The following is an 8,674-nucleotide window of genomic DNA, read 5'->3' as shown; positions in this document are numbered from 1 at the left end:
GCGTTGTTCCCAGAATACACCGCGCTACCGCCCTCAGGACTCCAGCACCGCCCACTCGCCTGAAGACACGCCCCTCCCAGTCTACTGACTGCCCGGTAACCATGACTACGGTCCCGCCCCCTGTGTCAGTCACGCGTTATGATACAATCCCCACCTCAGCAGCCCTTTACAAGCCGCCCCCCCATGTCACCATGGTAGTCCAACCAGTCACAGGGCGACCGCACTGGAGGGGCACGTTCACACCAGAGGATGTGCGGTCCCGTTAAAGAATACGCAGCATGCCATACGTGCCCGCCTCCGGATCCGCAGCCGTAACCCTCCATGGCATGCTATGGGAAAATGATTCTTCATGCACACAAGCGGAAACCAATTGCTCCATTTTCCTGCAGCGTCAGTACGGACGGCTTCCATTGAAGTCAATGGAAGCCTTCCAATCCGCGGGAAATCAGGAGTTCAAAAAATCAAATAAAAATGCACTGGGCGTCCGCGCTGGCCGGGGCTTCTGACACATCCACACTGAAGTCAATGGAAGCCGCTCAACCCACAACAATTGTGGACGGCCGCACATTCCTCATGAAAAGCAGAATTAAAAAAAAAAGTGTACTGCGCGAGCCGTGCGGAGCGTCCGCGGTACAGATGAAGATAGAAGAGAGCTGGTACATGCGGACGAAGCTGCCGCCAGGGCCGGATTCTACTGCTGGACTCCGTATGCAGAATCTGGCTCTGCCGTGTGCATGAACCCGTCTGATCCGCGGCCCTACCGCAATGACATTGTGGAAAGATCACGGATTCTGCGCCGACAACTGCACTGACACACAGCGTGCCTGACTTCTGGGGGGCGGGGACTGCATGACATGAAGGCCGGGGGTATTACAGGGAGCATGGCGCTGAAGGGGCTTGCAGAAGATAATATAACGGCATCGGGACACACACAGAGCGGGGACGACTTCTGGGGGGTGGGGACTGCATGACATGAAGGCCGTGGTATTACAGGGAGCATGGCACTGAAGGGGCTTGCAGAAGATAATATAACGGCATCGGGACACACACACAGCGGGGACGACTTCTGGGTAACGATAAATGCATGACAGGGAGGCCGGTGGGTCACATCTGCAATCAGCTGGCGGGAGAGAGGACACTCTCAGCCACAGCAGATGGTAGGGGCACAGATACCAAAAAAAATGTAGCCGGGAGCTGAGATGGGACGCCAACGGGGGAAGTTGGGAGAACACAGCCACCGCTTTCACTCTCTCCGTCTGCTGCAGCACACAACGCTCTAAGCAGCTCCATGGCAGGGCAGCCGGTCAATGTCCCCTGGAGCCAGAGGGGTGAGTGCAGCCAATCAGGCACTAGGGGCGTCACCTGGCTGTCAAGCAGCCTAACACTTGTCTCCACCCACCACTTCAGGTGGCGTCAAGCTACAACAGTACCATCTGGGTTGAGGTGAGTTGCTGTATACTACTCCGCGCTGAACATTTAGCTCCCTCATATTGCAATCTGGCTGTCTGCATACTACCAGGGTCTAATGGTGATTGGGCTGCCCTGCAGTTTATCAGATGGTGCGTATTTGGCTTCTTTTTCTGTGAGTTATGTCTTTGTACATTTTTTCTTTCACCTCTGTGATTTTATTTAGATATTAGTAAGATAGCATAGGTTCTGACGTACGTGCAGTGGCCTTACCGCGACCCGTCAGCTTACATGTTTTGGCCAAAATGGAGACTAAGGCCTGGTCCACAGACACCGGAATCCCAGGGGAAATCTCGCGGTTTGGCCACAGCGAAAAACCGCGAGATTTCCACCGGGAGAAGCGCTGCTTCAAAACCTGTGGCACTTAGCCGCGGGTTTTGAAGCGACCTGGCCCCTCGCTCTTCTGCTGCGGCCGGTGCTCCCATAGAGGAGAGCGCGGTGTGATAGACATGATGATTAGTCAGTGTAAAATGTCTATTGATTTGTACTAAACTAGAGGTATTACGCAGCTGTAGTGACTTTAACTCTTAGAGGCTAATGACTGCATAATTTCATTATAGTAATTGCTGGACAATGGTGAAAAGATATGTGTTTTGTGACTTCAGCCTAATGTGGAACTCTGCTGCATAAGGAAAGAGTTAAATCACAGTGTTATATGTTATTGCTTGTGTTCATCTTGAGTGTTTTCCCAGTCCTTCCCCATCCCCCCACACAGAATCTTCTTCAACAAAGAGATACTTACTTTCAGTTTCAGGTTTGAGCACATGTTTGTAAGACAAAGACTTGCTTATACATTGGAGTTGAGAGAAGGTGGGCAGGAAGGAGGGGGGATTCTATATGATCCGACAAATGAGAATCCTATATGTTACTGATGTAATCTGTTGCACGCCCATTAAAGGGCAGGTGTTATGTCTTACAATAAAAGCGGCTGTCTGGGTGTTTCTCTCCAGAGCCATTTTGGATATGAGACTAATAACTTGTGTCTGATCTGGTCGATGATGTGTGCACACTATACAATTTGGAAGCTACAGAAATACCCCGAAGCCTGCTGGAGAAAATATGATCTAGCACAATTGGCGTCCCTGGGTGGGCCGAGTAGAGATTTTGATTTCTTTCATTCTGGAAAAATACAGAGATCGGCAGATAGCACGCAGAACTCAGGGGCCCGAAAATCTACAGAACACAGTAAGATTGCTTTATGTAAAATCTACCGATGTGAGCTGATTTCTGACTGCTAATCTGCCTGTTTCTGATCCAGAGTGATAAATCAATGAAAGGCAGGTAATATAGTTCTTTCTACTCGGAAAAGACCACCGTTTTAACCTGCCTAAGGGATATTTTGTATGCTGGGTATGATATGTCTGAGACGGTTAAAGATTGTGTATACAAGACCAAGAGATAAATTCTGTGAGGGTTAATGTGTCAGAAGGGCGGACTTGGCTGTTTAAGTCTGAGGGAACACGCCAGAGAGAGACACCTTCTCCTAGGTAACTAGTGTGAGGTTAGGAAAATTTATGATACGCGTATGCATATGTATGATTGAGCGTGTTATGTTCTCATATGTGGAAAGGTATATACGCGGGAATTATAGCCGTGGTGTGATGGCAGAAGTCTCCGGATATTGTTGAGGTCTTGGTCATTGAAAATAATCGTCAGTCTCTGTGTATAGCTAAATGTCCTGTTCAGATTGTGTGCAGGGAGTGCTGCTGTTGGGGATTACTAGGAGAGGGTGGGTTGTTGCAAAGGTAGGTGAGATATATACCTTGAGCCGTTGTGGGTATTCTCCAGTAATCCTGTCTTTTCGGTATTATAAAATTAATGTGCAGTGTTTATTATTGAGGGAGGGTTACTGATAAGAGAGTGGACTGAAGTTAAGCCACTGAAAGCTTTTTCCAGTTAACCCGTTTGTTCCCTTTGCCTATAGTGTTAATGTGAAGAGGTGGAATTTGGTAAAGGAGTCTTATTGTGTTCAGAAATTTCAAATAGGATAGAATAAGCAGGCAGAATAGAATACGGGATCAGTGCAGGATGTTTTGGAATATGCAAAACATGTAGAAACGTTTTACAAAGAAAAGGATCAGGAAAAGTTGCAGAAAGAAATGTCAGGTTATGGACAGATAAGCAGAAAGAAAGGTGTTTTAGCTAGTTTTGCTAGGAGGTGGTATAATGTAGGAAAGAGATTCAAGAGGGGAAAGCGTGTAGTGGGGGATGTGTATTGCTTATGAACAATGTAATGCCTTTGTGTTGACTACAGCCCCTCCCTGTAATGGTGGCCGCACTTGTAATGTTTAAAACCCCACATAGTGTGACTCTGCAGCAAATGTGGTGAGCCGTGCCCCCACCCTGAAGTTACTTCCCCCCATGTGCTCACTTTCAGGGTGTGTGATGTTACTTCCGGCCATTCCAATCCGGGATAGGACTAAGCCCTGCCCCTTCCTCCTCCAGCAGCCATGTTGCCTCACCTGGGAAACTTGTAGCCTCACCCCTTTCTGCTTCTGGCGGCCATTTTGCTGCACTTGGGAGGCCTACATTCCCCAATGTCACTGTATCCAGTGCTAACCTCATGATTGTCTGAAGTAAGGTTTTGTTTGACCGGACTTTGTTACACTCCAAAATGTGGCCACTTTGGATGTGTGATAAGTTCAGGGAAACAAACCTTTGTGAAGATGCAGCTTGGGACATAGTAGATGACTAAGCTGGTTTATAGTGCATGGAAGATTGGAGTTGATGCATGAGGGACAGAGGCCAGGAATACATGACAGGGGATGCTCTGTCATGTTCCCAGGGGCTCTGTTTTCCACTGCCTGCTTCTCCAATGGATGTTCAGACAGATGATATTATGGAAGGCTCCTACAGATGGAATAATTTCCCTATAGTCACCCAGCAAACTTTTTCACGCAATTTGATGAAGTAATTTTACTTTTTATGTGAGAAAGAGGGACTAAATTGCCCAGAGTAGGATGTTAATTCATCCATATTCTTTAGTTTTTTCCTTAAGTCTTTTGTATATTCTAGTATCAGTCTACACTGAAGCTATAATTATATTCCGACAGGAGAGTGAAAGTTAAACGCTGGACGTTCCCTGAAATACTATTACACTGGGTGACGTAAAATTTTACTTGTGTTGCGCCCCCTTGTGTTAAAAAATGCTAACTGCGACCTGGAAAAAAAAAATAAAAATTTTAAAGAGATTTTCGCTCAGGCTTTGCTGCGTACAATGTCACCTTGACCTACAAAGTGCTTGTTTTTGTGCCTCTTGGTTTCCTTTTTCAACGTTGTACTAGTTTGAACGTGATTACTTTTTTTCCATTGAGTATACTGGTTCAAAAGGGGGGAGGCATAGGTGATCTGGGTCATAGATGATCTAGGTGTTGTAGATCAGCTATTGGGTTTAAAAAAAAAAAAATAAGAAAAAAAGGAAATAAATGATTTTGTGCTACAAGATTCCGTGCCATGTGAAATAGAACATCAACACGATTATTTAGTACTAATACAGTAAGAAACTGCAGGTATGCAAACAGTTACCAGAACCTCTGTTGATAATGCATATGTTGAGCTTTTTGCAGATGGTACCAGGGTGAGGATTGATGACTCCACATCGGATATGCAGTGGCCACACAACAAGATGTCCTAGAAGCAGAAACTCTGCATCCGCATGTCTCAGCACAAGAAGCGGAATTGAAGGCCCTCACTGAGGCGAGTAGAGTGGCAGAGGTAAGATGGCAACCCTTTACACTGACTCCTGGTATGCATTTGGCATAGCTCATGATTACAGCCCAATATGGAAGGCCAGACAGTTTTTACCTTAGCAGGACAACCAATTGAGAATGGTGCAGCGGTGCAGAGTCTCATGGAGGCCCTACTTCTACCTGACAAAGTTGAGAGTTCGCACCGATTCCTACACTGGAGAAGCGAGAGACGACACCCTCGCCAACAGCACAGCAAAGGCAGCGGCCCTCAAGCCGTGGAAGAAAGAAGAAAGATACTGACAGCATGAGTCAGTGGTAAAAACTTTGGACATTGACAAAATTTGGACTTTGATATGCTAAAGACTTTTACAGTTACAAGCCAGCAAGGAAGGAAAGGATAAATGGACTAATATGGGAGCAGCAGAAACAGGACAGCGTATGGTGAACAGTCAACAGCACTTGCCTACCACAGTTCCTGTATCCCATGATGGCCCAGCTGATGGACGGAAAGACCCACCTAGTAAAGCAGCAATGATGTCGACGCTTGAAAGAGGACGGGCGACTTCTGGGTTCTCTGTAGCTGCTGCATCATTTGTCCAGTTTAGCATGATCTATGCCATTGGTGAGTCAGGGCAGAAGTAAATTTGCCACATCACACTTGCTGGGACCACTCTACCCATTTCAGGGATTGCAAATTGACTACCTTCAGCTCCCACTTGTTGGGAAGTATGAATACGTGCTTGTTGTTGTTGATGTCTTTGCAGGTTGGAGGCCGACCCTGTTACCTAGGCAAACAAATAGGTAACCGCAAAGAAGCTCATGAACGAGGTAAACTGTGAATATGGGGTACCAGAAGTGATTCAGAGTCAGACAGAGGTATAAACTTCACAGGTGAATGTAACATGTCATGTCTGCTCTGGGTGTATCCCAGGCCTTTTACATACTCTACCATCTTTAGAGTAGTGGGAAGGTGGAGAGACGTAGTGGCACGCTAAAATGCAAGATACTTAAAAATGACGCCACTTTGGAAAGACTGCCATCCAATAGCCCTATTCAGTGTTAGATATGAACCCAGGGGGGATCATACATTATCTCCCTACGAGATTGTTTGGGCTAGCCCCAAGGCTAGGTCGTTACTATCCTCAGTAGTTACAATTACAATCTGATGTGTTGACTAAGTATGTGATTTCCGTTGTTAAAGAACTAACCAAAGCCTATGCACAGGTGTTCTCTTCCAGACTCAGAGGCAGACACTGGGACACATATCTTGCAGCCTGGGGATTGGGTGTGCGTCAAGAAGTTCCTCAGGAAATACCCTCTTGAGCCCCGATTTGATGGCCCCTACCAGGTGCTTCTGACTACTGCCACAGCTGTGAAACTAGCCGAAAGACTTACATGGATCCATGCTTCATACTGTAAGAAAGCTTCAGATCCGGGAGACCAGTCTTAGTTGTGCCAAAGACATTACTCTGGTTAGGGCTAGTGAGAGAGGAGGGTGGCAACTGGAATCCTTAGTCGGAAGAATATGAGGGTATGGTTACCTTCTGGTATAACTCGTCCAATGCTCAAGTAGCCGCATATTCCTTCGACTATTGTACTGTGGTCCCATGTCTAGGCGCAAGATCCCACCGCAGGCCAGATTTAGCTCAGTCCAGCTGGTTATATGACTTACATACCCGGGGAATACAATATGTTTGCGCCACTGATAACGTCTGGGGAGAAGACTGCCGTTATTGGGGACTAGTGGGATGTAACACAGGAATAGACTGGTCCTATAAACCGCGAAGTGCCTTAAATAAGAAAGATAAGAGCGGGAAATCCCTAATTAGTCGTATAGCCCTCCTTGAGAATAATAAGGACAGCAGGTATTGGAAGGCTGAACTTAGTATGTTGCTTGGTTTTAATGCGGTTGTTACACTAACCATGGGAGATCCAAGCCCGGGGAACGGGGCGGGACTTACAGTCTGGGGACATACCGGTACGGGAGGACAGATCCCTTAGGGAAGTTTATAATAAGGGGTATGGTAGATGCACCCGAATGGAAGCCTTCACTTAGTCCTTTGCCCATAATTAACCCCCTCCGCCGTAAGATAAAGACCTTGATGAACATGATGATCATAGCCGACCCTACCTTTTGCGGACACCTTGACGGTAGCGACTGGCTACTCTGACCAGAATCTCTGGTTGGAGTTGATGAGGTACAATGCTAACAGGAGCAACAACTCTAACTGTTGCGTGTGCGGTAGTGCCCGACTACACTCGGGGATGGTCCCCCTAAATCTCCCTGTAGATGCTGAAGAGTGGTTTATTAGTCTCTTCACGAACATTTCCGCTAATTACACTGTCCGTGAGAAGTGGAAGAAGGAATACTCTATGACTACTAAAGTGTTTTGCACCGGAGAGAGTATTACTGACTACCCTGGAAACTACACCTGCCAGGCAAATGGGCAGGGTGGAGGGAGATTTTTGGGGAACTCACCAACGGGTATTGCTCCTCCTACGGTACGATAGGAGGGGAATGGATGCAGAATCAGGTCCAGTCCTTAGGAGACGTTTACTGGCTTTGTGGAGACATGAGGTAGAGGACCCGCCTGGAGGGTAATTGGACAGGGGAGTGTGCCTTAGTAAAGCCCTTATGCTCCTCCACATCCTGTCAGACAGCATTGAGGATAATGAGGTTACCCCCAATAGTTAATTTATCTCGATCCAACTCAGTCTGTGTTTTGTGGTTATCCTGTCATGTTGGTCTATCCTTGTTTTCCGCATAGGTACGGCGGTTCCTTCCAGTCTTGTCACTAGGTAGTGTAGGGTCAGTGCAGGCGGCCTGGACGTGTTCACCATCCGGACTATCTCCAGGAGGGACATTGGTGTGGGTGAAGATTAGGGAGTCCCAGGCCGTGCGTACCTGTGCACACTACTAGTATTGTAACATTATACTAGAGCGAGAAGAGAGACCCCTGGTGGTAGTTTTGATCTTCACGTGTACATTGACGTCATAGGATAGCCAAGGGGGGTACCTGACGAGTTTTAAAAATTAGAGACCAAGTTAAAATTAGATTCGAGTCCATTTTCCTGATCATTATGGTAAATAAACGTTGACTGGATTAATTATGTTTATTGTAATTAGCAGCGGTTTATAAATTATACTAGAGACGCCTTATAGGGACTAGTCGACCAATAGGACCTACCTCGACTATGACTTTTCAAAATAGAATGGCCTTAGATATGATTTTAGCTAAAAAGGGGAATGTCTGTAAGATGATAGGGGAGACTTGTTGTACCTACATCCTAGACGACACGTGACCCGCAGGTAAAGACGCAGTTGCCATTAAGAAGCTGACCGCACTAACTAAAAAGAGCTAACTTTTGGGACCAGCACTCGCCATGGATGAGCGGGTGGTAAAGGATTCTGGCACAGACGGGCGTCGCTGTTGTATGTGAACTGATTGTGTTTTCCGTTCTAGTCTGCTGTGTTATCCCCTGTGTCAGAGAGACCTGTGAAACTGATGCTGGAAAAG

Source organism: Eleutherodactylus coqui, chromosome 13 (genome assembly GCF_035609145.1).
Source record: "Eleutherodactylus coqui strain aEleCoq1 chromosome 13, aEleCoq1.hap1, whole genome shotgun sequence".
In the NCBI taxonomy this organism is placed as follows: Eukaryota; Metazoa; Chordata; class Amphibia; order Anura; family Eleutherodactylidae; genus Eleutherodactylus; species Eleutherodactylus coqui.
Note: the sequence above shows the minus strand (reverse complement) of the source record.